This window comes from Limulus polyphemus, unplaced genomic scaffold (genome assembly GCF_000517525.1).
Source record: "Limulus polyphemus unplaced genomic scaffold, Limulus_polyphemus-2.1.2 Scaffold264, whole genome shotgun sequence".
NCBI lineage: Eukaryota > Metazoa > Arthropoda > Merostomata > Xiphosura > Limulidae > Limulus > Limulus polyphemus.
In genome coordinates, this window is record NW_013665874.1 from 563,322 (window position 1) to 578,646 (window position 15,325).

Below are 15,325 nucleotides of genomic sequence, written 5' to 3' on the forward strand. Positions count from 1 at the left end.
CTAGTAAATACTAGAGCATTCGCCAAAGTACAGGATAGTTCTAGAAACGTGGCGTCACTGTAGTCATGTGACTCGCTGACGCAACAGTATTATGAATTATGTAATTGAAAGAACTGTTTTGTTTATTAATTAAAGATAACCGATTTATTATTTTGTAGGTATAAGACCTAAAATGCTTAAATTTGTCATGTTGTAATTTGTTTGTTAGCTAGGAGGCGTAGAACACCTTGAATATTCTAAGGATATGACGTCAAGTTTTTTCTAGTATATTGGAAGCAAAGTTATAAATACGAGATAGTGATGGAGTGTGTAGAGCTATTTCACGATAGAGCATTGAATCAGTCAATGCCTTATCGTGAAATATTTGGATGTGTTCGTTATCGTGCTTGTTGAGTTTATCCAAGTAAGTTGATCTATTTTACGTTAGTTAATGTATTTTTAACGTAGGCCTGCAACAAGTTACGACAGTGTACAAGTATTCAAAATTGTAGGAAAGTTAAAGGGGAAAATAAAGTAATTTGTTCGCGTGGGCCAAATGTTGAATTATTTTTAATAGTTAATTTAAAAGAAGTCGCCAAAATAACAGTGTCAAAACACTAGATGTGAGAAGTAGGGTTCATTTTTGATAAAAGTAAAATAGAACCTTAACTGTTGAAGATGATGATCATGAGTTAAAGAGTGAGAGCGAATACAACTTGAAATAATGAAATCATTAAGACAAGATCAGGACGAAAGAGACCGAAGATTATAAGAATGCGACAGAAAATGTAAAGAAGACTAAGAAGAATTTTACAGAAAATCAAAATAAAACTAAGAAGAAAGAGATACAAAAATAAAAGAATATCAATAAGAATTTCACAGAAAAATGAAAAGATGAAGAATAAAGAGCAAGAAAATTGGAAGAACGTGAAAGAAATTTAATAGAGGAATTAAAAGAAAGAGACCTAATATTTAGAGATAAATTAAAATAAAAAAATAAGTCTGAGTGAAGACAAGATCGATGAAATTATAAAAGTTGTACATAGAGAGAATACAACAATAAGAATGAAGAAATATGGAATAGCTGCAATGGCAAAAGTGGAAAGCACAACAAGATTGTGAAAACAGAATTGACGAAGAAGAAAAGAACATCAGTGACAGAATGAAACATCTGGACAATGAAATATTAAATGCAAATATTAAGTCAGATACGCCTCGTTCTGCAATGGCCCAAGAGTTCCAACTGAAAACACCATCTACTACCAAGTATAGGATAGGAAAACTTATTTGGTCTAAATCTATTACCTTTCCTGCTGCGCCACCTGTTACAGAAGAACTTCCTGGACTACTCTAGCCATGACATTACCAAATTTAGTTCCAGAAATTAGCTGGTCAGTCAATAGAGAAACAAACAGACTATGATGGGAAGGTACAACAGAAGTAATACAAGGCTCAGTTAAACTACATTAAGTAACCTTCCAGCTGATGGTCGTAATAACTATCAAGCATTTGTAGCCACCTGATACAATAGGTCCAAAGTGACACACCAGAAAGAAGATCCTGAGCAAAGTTCCGGAACAAGGCAAAGTGGAAAGAAGAGGCCTTTGCCAAACTTGCAAAAGATGTGGAAAGGCTTGCCCAATTATCTTTCCAAAATGCTTCTCGTGAAATGATGGATTCGTTGAAGCATGACCAGTTTATAGACGTCATAACAGATGAGAATGTAAGAATTTGAATGAAGCAAACTAGGTGTGCATCTTAACAGGAAACTCTGCAGTTTACAATGGAACTAGAATCCATCAAGGTTGTAGATAAACAACATAAAACACCATCTTGAAGTCGTGGAATTGTCAGATGGAGCACTACTGAAACATCAATTCACGGTGATGATAGTCTAGAACCATGCCGAGCAAATTGTGAGGCACGCCCCCAAGGGGTGCAGAAAATCGGTGGGCGGTTTACAACTACGACTATAGAAGCATGTAAATTATACCTGAAAGTATAAATTTAAAACAAAGAAGTTTTAAAACCTACTGTGCGAATATTACTACCGCTGAGTAACATAGTAATACTGATTAAAATGGGAAAATGACATGTACAGTATGTATGCAAATAAGTTAGGGTGGGTAGTTGCGTCGGTGTTGCTGCAAAAAGAACAAATACACGTTAATTCGACAGTAAAACGTAAATAGAAAGAGAGGTTACACAGCCAAAATATTGTGTACTTCATTCATGTTCTTCTTACTTTTTTAGCATGGAATTAACCTATCATATACCAAATAGTTTTGTATTTGAACAGTTTTATACAAATGAGCAAAAGCCTTTTCACTCCAGGCACAAGATAGGTAATTTTTTCTAGGTGGTGGCTGTTGTCTGTCGCAAAACATTGCACCTCACTATTTACTGTTTAATTTGAAATCTATTGCCCCTTAAGCCACTGACTGTTTTGCTTTATTTTATAAGTAGAACTGAGTTGACAGGTGATGCTGATCAGTCATCCATGAACCTGTTTAATTAATATTTCATTCCCCCACTTACCTAATTAAACCTCCAATGCATTTATCGTTTTATCCTTGTGCATTTATTTTTGCTGCTAGTTAAAGAAGAGATGTAAAATAGCCATTGATGCTATTTATACATCACAAATGCAACATTTAGAAAATTTATTTTATTCAAAGTATTCAAAAACCCAAGCAGCAATACCCTTCTCTTAATCAGAATACATTAGGTACAGTAAACTGAAAGCCCTAATTATTATATTAGAATATTTATAAACCAAAAAGCAACGTGACTGTTGATTATATATCGACATATCATGATAATTTTTTTACACATTTGTCAGCTTTGTAGTTTCAAGTTTTGGACATTAGTATACATTTACTACTTTGTCAAAAACATGGATAAGTGGGGGCTGCATATCAGCAAAAAAACTATCTCATGTTTCTTCGAATGATAGCTGAGAAGTAAACAAACAGAAAAACTCGTTAAATGATGGCGACAATGTAGAACGACAAACTGATGGTTGCGTAGATGAACAAAGAACTTCATATTGTTTCTGTTTCTGCTGCTTCTATAGGTATACTGAACACCAAGCACCAGGAGGATTATTTATAATTTTGGTTTCGCTTACAGAGTTGTTAATGATGAGGAAAAATCACAATGCAATATTTGTTCTCAGATTATATCAAATGACAGCATGAAGCCAAATAAACTTACAGGGCATTAGGAAACCAATCACCCTGAGCATGTGGGAAAAAAAACACTGAAATCTTCAAGCAACAAGTGAACCGTTGAAAGGGCAAAACAACTTGTTTGAAAAGCAGGTCACTGTTCCATCAAAAGTCTTGAAAATTTCCTTAGAAGCATCTTACTAGATTGGAAAGATCATGAAGTCACACAATCTAAGAGAAACATTAATTCTTCCTGCTGCCATAAAGATGTGTTAGATCATGCAGAGAGGTATGGCGAAGCCCATAAGTCTATCCGTTTATCACGTGACGTTGTCGTGAGGCTATAGGTATAATCTCTGCTGACATAAAATGAAATTGATAACACACACCCAGTTCAGTCTGAAATTCGTCATACAACTTGATAAAACTATAGATATTGTAGATTTAACTCAGCTTTTTGTATTTACATGATACTGTTACGAAGAGGAAGTGTATGTGAAAAATGTTTTGCCAAGAACTAGAAGGGAAAGTCGTCTTTTGTCTTTTGTTGATGAGGTTTTACACTACAAACAATCTTTCTTGAATTAATTATATTGGGGCAGCTGCATTCAAGAGAAACAAGAAAGAGTTTAGGACCAAAATAAAGACTTTTGTTCCAGGTGTAATATCTACACATTGCATCATATACAAGGAAGCACCAGATTCAAAGAAATTGCAGCCAGAAGCAAAATAAAATGGTACAAGATGTTGTGAACTTTGTGTAATCAAGAGCTTTGAACAGCAGGCTGTTTTCCATTGGTTGTGGAGAAATGGGATCCACATACGACAAACTCCTGCTGCATATAGGGTGTCTAGTTGTTTCTCTTAGGAAGGTACTCAGTCGCATTGTACAACTGAAGGACAAAATTCATATTTTTTGCTGAACTGCAACCCTACACAAGGTACACATTTTATGGGTGAAAAATGGCTTATACTACTACTGTACTACCTGACGGATATTATACACTCAACGACCTTAACTTGTCACTGCAAAGTTGGAGTAGCAATATTTTGTAGCTAAGTGACAAAGTGTCTGGAATATGTAAAAACATTGTTCTGTAGAAAAAACCAGTTTTAGAATGGAAACTGTGTTTTCTTGCATCAGTGAAGTGTTGGAAGAAATAAAGTTAAATCATAGTCTTGTTCGTGATGTTGTTTCTATTCATCTCGAAAAGCTTCAGTGTCAACTAGCAGATCCATTACAAGAATCATCAAAAGCAATTGAATCTGGAATCCATTTAATGGCATTATAACTTCTCATCTGCGAACTGCAGCTCAAAAAAAAGCTCATAGAACTAACCACTGATAAAACGTTTCAGGAAGAATTCAATACAAAATCTTTTGGGAAATTCCAGATGCTAGTTTGCAAATAATACCCTGACCCATGATGAAGAGCAAAGGACGTGCTTTTACTCTTCATATCAGCATACCTATGCGAATCAGTGTTTTCTGCTCTTACAGAAATAAACAAAACATCGATCTCGTCTGCAGGTAGAGAGGGATCTCTGAAGTGCAGTATTAACAATTTAGCCAAGAGTGGGCCTCATTTTATCTCAAGCTTAAGCCATCTTTGACAGTAAATTGTTGAGTAAACTGAAACTATTTGCCTTGAACTATTTACTATTTAAGACTTGTTTTATTTTTATATAGGGTGCGAGAGACGCGACAAAATGCATATTTAGAAAGGAAGGGGATGCCATAAATACGTTTGTGCATCACTGGCCTAGAAGAACTAATAGAATTAGTTAGACAATTAATTACACATAATGGAAGGAATAAACCACAATGCAATAGGTGCTTCAATTATAACTTGAAAAAGCTTATAGGGAATAATAACTCCTTCCAAAGGATACCAGAAAGGTAGATTTCTTATAGATGTAGATAACCTGGCCATTATAATCGAAACTATTAGGAATCCACAGCTAAGACACAAATGAGATAATACCCCAAGAGCAAGTCTTGGAGTGCAACTAGAGTAAAGGAATAACCAAGGACTAACCAGACATTAGGAAGCAATAATTAGCTGGACTTATGGGACATAATTCAGCCTAGAATACTCCATCTGTCCCAAATGAAATACGGTGTTTAAAGAAACTAGTCCACGAGCCCATGTATTTATTGATGGGAAGCCTCTTGCAGTATGTTGACCAACACTGGTTTTCAAGCTGCAGTAGTTCAATCTGATTTGGTAAAGATAGCTAGGAAATTGTTAGGAGGGTGAGTAAACAGCAAGTGAACATAAGGTTCCATCAAGAAGAAAGATAGAAGTTACCCTTACCGTAGGAACCTTCTACATGCCTTATAGTGTGTCAGAAACTGACATCGAGGAAGAGTACATATTGGAAACTGACTTCATGTGGAGATAAGGATGTGAAGTTAGGTTAGCTTCAAATAGCTTTACAGCCTATTGTGACCAAGAGATTCCTTTGCACTACATGGCAATTACCACACCAGAGATTGCACTTCTCGTGACAACCAGGAAAATAGAAAATGTACTATCAAGAAGTGAAATACTCATATCATAACTTGTTCAAGAAAATTTACACCTAGTGAATAGGCCATAATAAAACTAAACACTCAAGTGTGTCTTGATGGATTAATGGTTGGTAGAAATCTTGTGTACCTGAAAAATATAGATATCATCATTAGGACCTTAAGATTCCTGTTAAATCTTTATGGGACATTGCAAGGTATATGGCTATGCAAATAGTAGTTCCACATCAAAGAACATCAGAAGTAGTCTCCTTTGAGGGAAAATAGAGAAAGACATAATGACCGCTTACCACCTAACTTACAGGAGTTGCATTACCAGAGTTCTTGCAACTAAACATGGAATACCAAAATTGGGTTTCCATACGCTTAGTGAGCACAGCAAAGATTGCCTATTGTGTTGTTTTTTGTTTAACAACAAAACAGACATTTATATAAATATCACATTTTCTTCCCCTTAAAAATTCATCACATTTGAAAAATATGAAGGTATAAAAATGCTTAAATAGACCTATAACTCAAGGGGAAAAATTATTACGATTTGTTCTATTTGCGATTAAAAGTACTCATTTACAAAATTACAAAATTTAAGTTTCATAAGATTTAATATACAAAGGGTAACTGTTTTGTAAGGTTTTAATCTAAAGATTTTTGAAATAATTCTAAGCACCTAAAGATATGTAATATTTTACTGGTTTTGTATCCAGAAAAAGAGATGGTGGCTTGTAAAATCCATCGCAGTGGACACAGCAGATAGCCCAATGTGACGTTGCTCTAAAAACAAACAATTTGTTTTGTTTTTCAACTGCAGCCAACGTTTATTGCGAAGCATTTTATAAACATGAACATTTCATATTCATCATGTTTACGCTTAAAAATATGTATTCGCCCAGATTTAGGTTTTTAATGCTTGTTAATACAATTAGGTTTTTATCTAATTAAATTGATTATAGTGAATATAGTCTAATGTTATGTAATGCATAGTTAGAAGCATGTGCATTTCATCGATCGAAAATGTTATCGTTGTTGTTTTAAGGCTTAAGTCGATTGACATCTTCACTGAAAATTCTCAGGGTAAATCATTAACTATTAATATTCTTCTGGAAACAAGATACAGTACTTGGTTTACGTCAAGTTACAAGCAGTATTGTGGTATATTTTACAAAGTAACTGTTAGGCTTTATAGGAAGGATACAGGACAATTATAAATAATCCAATTTAACAGCACATACTGAGTTAAACTAGAAGTTTGAGTGTTCGTGTATTATTTAAGATTGAGTTAAGATTAATTGTAGACAACGGTACGAGATAAGTAGACTAAGTAGTTGAGTGTGACTAAATGTAACTGATATTATTACTTATCTTGAGATAATTAACCTGCTTTAAGTAACTTTAAATCTTAGAAGAAGAACAGAACTTCAGTAAGCTTTTATGTTGCAACAAGTGAGTTGTAACAACTAGACTGTTAAAATATTTTCAATAAATTTACAAAATTGTATTAATAACGCTATTGCTATTAGTCATTTCTAAATAGATAAAAATGGAAATAAATAAACAATAGATATATATATAAGCACGAGAACAAAAATACTCAAACCTTGTGCCTCAAGTTGTAAGTAAACCTACATTATTAGATATACTAAAGTTAAGATCCTTATAAAGAAAACTTAAAACATGCTGGTGTTCATAAAGTGAAGCATCAATTGAATTTATTATCAATAACTGTAAGTGAAATTAAATTCGTGATTAACTTTATTTATTTTGTTAACATCCTTAAAATTAGACAGTATTAGATAGATGAGTATACGCTGACATTTATCATGATGCTCCCTTTTATATTTGGAAATGCATTAAGCTGCAGGTGAATTAGAAATACAACAAATTAATATTTTTCAGCCCAGAAAGTTATTATAGATAGAAGATCTACCAGGTTTAGCTTGATAATCAAGGTCCTTCTATCATCCAACATCTTTAAGTCCCGGCATGGCCAGGTGGTTAGGGCGGTCGACTCGCAATCTGAGGCTCGCTGGTTCGAATCCCCGTTCTACCAAAACATACTCGCCCTTTCAGCCGTGGGTGCATTATAATGTGACAGTCAATCTCACTATTCGTTAGTAAAAGAATAGCCCAAGAGTTGGCAGTGGGTGGTGATGACTAGGTGATTTCCTTCTAGTCTTACACTGCTAAATTAGGGACGGCTAGCACAGATAGCCGTCGTATAGCTTTGCCCGAAATTCAAACCAAACCAACATCTTTAAGTATAAATGTATTGCATCCTTATGCCACATGTTTTGAATTTGGATTCTAAAATAATCTTAAATATATCGAACGTCGTCTGATAGATTTGTGCAAATTTTGGAAGTATTTCTTTTAAACAGACACATGAAGAACAATAAGTATTGCATGTAAGCACTCCAAGCAGACACACAGTCATGAAAATCCGTTTACTTTCAAACTAACACTTACAGGAAGAAGTTAATCTTTTTTTTTATGTTTTACAGTTTGGTTGTTGTTAAACGCTAAGCTACACTTTTAGTGTCGTAAGCCTGTAGATTTACGGGAACTTTCTTTACAAAAACAAGCCAGGAACTTTAGTTAACTTACCTTTTAACATGGAGATAAGCTGTGCATACATCTATGTAAAACGCCGTAGAATTACGCCTTTATTTTAAAGAAAATTCTTGCGTTTTTTTTGCTCTGATTCTACACTTCTATAAACTTCAATAAAATAAATAAGATACTATATTGTTTGTTATGAATTTCGCGCAAAGCTACACGAGGGCTATCTGCGCTAGCCGTTCCTAATTTAGCAGTGTAAGACTAGAGAGAAGGCAACTAGTCATCACCACCCACCGCCAACTCTTGGGCTACTCTTTTACCAACGAATAGTGGGATTGGCCGTCACATTATAACGCCCCCACGGCTGAAAGGGCGAGCATGTTTGGTGTGACGGGGATTCGAACCCGCGAATTACAAGTCAAGCGCCCTAACCACCTGGCCATCCCGGGCCAAGATACTATATAACAGCTTCTTTAGTTAGTTTAAATAAGGTTATGCGCTTTTTTTATCTTGTCTCACAAATTGCCCAAAAAAAACTGCAAAAAAAATGTGCAAATATTATAAGAATATCTTTATTTGGAATTTACTTTCAGATTCTTGACTCTTTTTTTTTACCTTACTCAAAGTTATAAAAATTAACAAATTACAATAAAAACTTATCCTTTTTTAAATCATAAATATTCCTGATTCTAAATCAAGATATTTGAAACACGTATAGTTTTAAGACGATTTTGCTATTATACTTTACACTAACGTTGAGACGATTGTTTTGAAGGATATACACATATATATATACTCGCTAATTGACATAATTTTTTTTTCTTTTTACTCTAATCTGTGTGAATTATAACAAAGATTTGCAAATCAGTAAAAGATTCTGTCCTGATTTTGAAGGCTTTGCTCTTTTCTTAGTTCTCACCCTAAACTGGAAAGTATGAGAAAACACTAGCGTAATATTTTTATCAATACGTAAGACTATACCTTTATTTCATCTTTCTAAATATATAATATAGAATATCCCTACTTCATTATTCTAATTTTATATACGAATACGGTTGCTTTTATTATTATTATTTTGTTTTACTGTTAATGAAATCCTTTATAGTCAATTACACTGAAATAAATTTTATATATACATATGTGTATGTGTGTATATATATATATATTGAGAGTTAGACAGTTTATTGCACAATGAGCTATCTGTGTGGTGCACACTAAGGGTATCGAATGACGATTTTCAGCGTTATAAGCCCTCGGGTGTACCACTGATGTCTATAAAGTGAGAGAGAGAGATTATCTTAATAATTTGCGATTTATGAAATATGCTTATGAGGGATCAGGCTCATCTCGGCGTGTATAGAACTCTGTATGGTAAATAGCGCTCTAACCGTGACGATAGGGCAGAACTAAACCAATTAGACTTAACCAGCCATCTCAGTGAACCCAAATTCATTTGTTATAGATAAATAACATAAATTAAAAATTCCTGAAATATTAATGTCACCCCGTCACTGTAATATATAAAACGTTTTAATTATTCCCATATGTTGGTATGTAACACTATCCCATCCCAGTAATTCTTATATGTTGGTGTATATCACAAATCCTTCTCAATTGCCCCGGTATATTGACATATAACGTAAATCCATCTGAATAATTTTTAGATCATAAACCCATCACAGTAATCGGTACATAATGTCACCCCAATCTAGTAATTTCTATATTTTGATGTATAACATAAATCCAACTCAGTGATTTCTATATGTTGATATATAAAGTCACCCTATTCAGTTATTCCCATGATTTGGTATATAATATCACTACATCTGAGTAATTCCCAGAAGTTGGTATATAACATAATTTCATTTCAGTAATTCCTAGGAGGTGGTATGTAATATCACACCATTTCATTAAATCCTATTAATTGGCCTATCACAGCGATTCCTTTAAATTGTTATGTACCGTCACCCCATCCTAAGTAATTTCCGTGTTACTACATGACGTCAGCTCATTTCAGTTATTACTTTATACAGGTCTTTGACATAGACCCATCTGAGAACACCTATGTGCTGGTATATAAATAATCGCTACATTTTGGTATATGATATAAACTTATCTCAGTAATTACTCAATATTGATCTATAACATAAACGCCCTCAGTGGATCAGCGGTATGTTTAAAGGCTTAAAACACTGAAAACCGGGTTCCCGATACCTGTAATGGGCGTAGCATAGCCCATTGTGTAGTTTTGTGCTTAACAACATAAACAACCAAGAACACAAACCCATCTCAATAATTCGGTATATAATATCACTTCATCTCAGTAATTCCTACATGTTTGTACATAATGTTACTTCATCTAAGTAATTCCTACATATTTGTACATAATGTTACTTTATCTAAGTAATTCCTACATGTTGTTAGGTAGCATCACGACATCTCAATAATTCCTATGTGTTTGTACATAATGTTACTTCATCTAAGTAATTCCTATATGTTTGTACATAATGTTACTTCATCTAAGTAATTCCTACATGTTGTTAGGTAGCATCACGACATCTCAATAATTCCTATGTGTTTGTACATAATGATACTTCATCTAAGTAATTCCTACATGTTGTTAGGTAGCATCACGACATCTCAATAATTCCTACATGTTTGTACATAATGTTACTTCATCTAAGTAATTCCTATCTGTTGTTAGGTAGCATCACGACATCTTAATAATTTTCACTAGTTGGTTTATAACGTCACCTCATCTTAGAAAATCCCATTAATTGGCATATAAAGTAAACCCATCAATGTAACTCCTTTGTGTTGATATGCATCATCACCCCATCTCTGTAAGTCATATACTGGTATATAAGGTACAACCTTCTCAACAGTTCCCGTATGTTGCTATACAATATAATCCTGTCTCAGTAATTCTTGTATGCTGGTATATGACGCCGCCCCATTTCAGTAATTCCCATATAATAGTATGTAATGTCATTCTATTTCAGTAATTCCCATATATTAGCATGTAATGTCATTCTATTTCAGTAATTTTGATATGTTGGTCTATTGCATAAATCCATCTCCGTAACCTGAAAATACTGACATAGAATGTGAACCGATCAATGTAATTCCAATATGTTATTCCATAACATAAACCCATCTCAGTAATCCCAGTATAATGGTACATAACGTACACCCATCTCAGTACTTTTTACATGTTGGTTTATAAATAAACTCATCTCAGTAATCGGTATATAACGTAAATCCATTTCACAGTGCCCATATGTTGGTACATAAAGTCACCCTATATCATTCATTCCCATGATTTAGTATAAAACGTCATCCTATATCACTAATTATTATCAGTTGGTATATAATATCACTCCATCTCAGTAATTCCCAGAAGTTGGTATGTAATATCATATCATCTCAGTAAATCCCATTAATTGGTATATCATGGTAATTCTTTTATGTAGCGTCACCCATCTAAGCTATTCCGATATATATATCGTAAACCTATCTCGATAGTTCCATATATCAACACTTCGTCTCCATAATTCCCACATATTATTATATAACACAAATTCACCCCAGTAAGTCCATGATGCGGATATGTAACTCAAACCCCACTTGGTATCAAACAGGAGTAAACCAATATCAGTAATCTTTATATGCTTACAGATGAGCTAAAAGTTGGTGTTTAATCTTCGTAATTATTGGTATATATTTGCATAACGGATTTATATTAGCATAACTGTATTTTTGTTTCATGATTTCTTCCTTCAATATAATCTATTGCGTTATCATTATTTATTTTTTATTGAACTTATCAAGTTTTAACATATTTTCTTTGAACTAAATGTTAAGAAAACAATATCTATCAAATAATTAATACACGTTTTAAAAAAATTTTGTGAGGTGCAACATTTTGTTAGCTCCTCTGAAAACTAAATAGTACAGTCATTCTAACAAAATAACTCAATTCACGAACGTTTATAATACCTATTTGATGTGGCATCGTCATTAAGATCGCAAATAATTGACGTCATAAATCTGTAGAATAATTAATAATCTACAGTAGCTCGGAAGCAATACTTTCCGTGTATAGGCTTAAGCAAAGTTACTCTAGACAAGGGATAAGTAATAATGACATATTAAAACACAAAGTTCTGAAGGAAATAGCAAAGGCAAGTAAGGCGTTTATCTTGGATAACTTAATCCGTCTCAAAACACCTAGCTACCGCTTGTCATTTGGTGTAAAAGATACATGCATAGACTTAGGGTAGACTGAATACTTTGACTAAGTAAAAAACTGAAATAATGATTTTGTATAAAGAAATAAAACTGAATTTAAATATAAATCGATCATCCAAATTCATTTATTACAAACATACACCTAAAAATGAATTAAATATTTCATTATTTATGTAAATACATTTCAATAACCAGCTAAGAAACATGGAACTGATAAAAAAAAGTCTTGATATTTTAGTCTAGAGTTCTACCAATGATAAATATTACTGTGCTTATTGCTGCAGCTGAAATGTCACCAATCAAGAACACCTTTCTTTGCTATTTCTAACGAAAACGTGAAACAGTTGTATTTCTGAGTGGTCATTTTGGCAGTAGTCAATGGCCACATGTATGGTATAGCCTATAAAGATTGTATTAGCATTAATGAATCACTTACCACAGCCTCAGAAGACCCAGGCTTACAACATCAGCATCAAAACACAGAAAGTGCGATTTAACGTCAGACAAAGGCAACCGTTTATGTAGTCTTGATGTTTCGTGAGCATTACGTCATCAATCAATTTATTCTGCAGTGAAGCAATCCTTCAGAGACTGCGCAAACTTCCAAACTATATTTCGCCTTTACCTCCACTCTTATCGACCGCAGTGTGAGGACACATTAAACAAACATGTCGATAGAGCTCAGTATAAAACACAAAAATCCAAAATAAATTGGGAGTCTAATCTTTTTATGAAAAACCAACAAACATTCGTTCCTTTCTCCTTCAACACTAGACGTTACCAAATTATCCAGTATAATCAAATGTAATATTATTATACAGAAAAACATAAGTGAGATTTTTCTGGCTGTTACTTTATTTGTTTTGAACTTCGCGCAAAGCTACTCGAGGGCTATCTGTGCTAGCCGTTCCTAATTTTGAAGTGATGGATTAGGCAGCTAGTTAACACCACCCACCGCCAACTGTTAGGCTACTCTTTACCAACAAACAGTGGGATTGACTGTCATGTTATAACACTCTCATGGCTGAAAAGGTGAGCATTTTCGATGATGAGATTCGGTCCCGCAACCTGAAACTTGCGAGTCGAGTACCCTAACCATTCCTGACTATTACATAAACAGTATTTTTAATATTGTTTTTAGTTGTTGCACCAGCGCGCTTAAGTTTGACTGTTAAGCTCAATTGTGCTGTTGATAATATTTGTACTGAAATGTGAAATACGAAATTAACAACTGAAACTAACAAGGAAAACTTTAATAAAGAGAAAATTATTTAAATTTTTTGTCACTGCCAAAAAACTAACTCGTGTAATTACTACAGTTTCAGTCAACAGCTAAAATATCAAACACAGTATGCAATATTATTGACGTGCCTGTGCATTTTTATAATATTATTACATCCATGCACCAAAGATTAATAACACTTTCATTCCATTAACTCCGGTTAGAAATTTCGTATTAACAAAAACATATATCTATTTATTATAAAAGTATATGTATATTTTATTTTATCTAAGTTACTTAAAGCTCTGGTGACTATCAATAAACAAGAAAAAAGTGAAAGAAGAAGAAAACACATTCTCTGCACTTTCAATGACTTTAAACACGTCGGGTAAAGAAATATGTTAAAGACTAATCCTGTTTTAAAGACCAAACAGACAGCGTCAGTATAGCTTTGACTCTAGCTCCAATCATGACAAATGTGTTTTTGTGCATACACGATCAAATTTGATTAAATTACTGTACTTCAGAATTTACGCCACTTGTTCACAAACGTTACATAAACGACATTTTTGTGGTTTTCAAACAAAAACAACAGCAGGTACTGTTTGTCGGCTATATGAATGATAAGCTTGAGAACATAATCTTTACTTTTGAGCACCTACAAAACTCTGTGTGTGTGTTACTTTTTCTGGACACCTTGGTGTTTACCAGGAAAAGAAAGTTTGATATTGTACTTTATCACAGAGCTGTCTACCATGGGCTACAGTCACACTCTGAGAGTTTTGTATTACATCATTTCAAGAAAATCTGTACAAAAAGTCTTGTAGGTCGTGCTCATATGATTACCAACACGTCTGAGATTTTCTTACAATAAATTAAAATCAGTGTTGAATATGAATTGTTTTCCAAGACAGTTTGTTGAACTCACTATAGAGGGAATGTTAAAACACTTATCTAGTCCTACAGTTATGAATTTCGACGTCCCTAAAATACAAGTGTTTATAGCTCTCCCGCATACTGATGTTCACATTATTCAGATCAAAGAGAAATTAAACACAATCATAGGAAAAGTCTTTCCATAAATTAATTTACAATATGTGATCAAATCTTCCACAAAACTTCAAAATATGTTCCCAGTTAAACTTAAAGAATGATTGTTTAGTAGCAAGTTCCATAATCTTTTGAATATTTGCTTATTTAAATCCTTTGCAACTTCCTTTTTATTTAACACTTGACTTAATACATAAATTAATAGTCTCGTTTAGTGAAATGTTTGTTAAAACAGCCACAATATCCAGACTCGTTAGAAAAACATCACCAACAAACTTATTATTAATCATTTTCTCGAATAATTCAAAAGTTTCTTTTAGAGTGTAGCTGTTACAATTAAAATCAGTTAAGGAAGAACTTAAGAAATTAACCAATCTTTGGTTAAAACGCTTTGCGTAAGGAAAGATTGGTTAAATACGACAACTAGGTTTGTGAATTTTTGGTTACCCATACAGAAAACGTGCATGAAACCTACTGATCTGATATCGTTAAAGGTTTTCTCATCAATAACATTTTGTTTCTTCGAGTTTAATGAATTACGTATTGATTAATTTTCTTTAGTAAC

The 15,325-nt window shown here is 33.5% G+C and overlaps 1 protein-coding gene across 2 annotated transcripts in view; it reads right to left on the reverse strand.

Moving 5' to 3' along the window:
- Positions 1 to 13,034, reverse strand: part of LOC106456848 — a 42,388-nt gene extending 29,354 nt beyond the window's left edge. Inside the window, exon 1 of one of the 2 annotated variants that reach the window (XM_022382631.1) lies at positions 12,925 to 13,034. The gene's annotated coding sequence lies outside the window, so the exon portion shown is untranslated. The remainder of the gene's footprint in view (positions 1 to 12,924) is intronic. The other variant, XM_022382632.1, reaches the window with a different exon arrangement.
- Between the last annotated feature and the right edge of the window lie 2,291 nt (positions 13,035 to 15,325).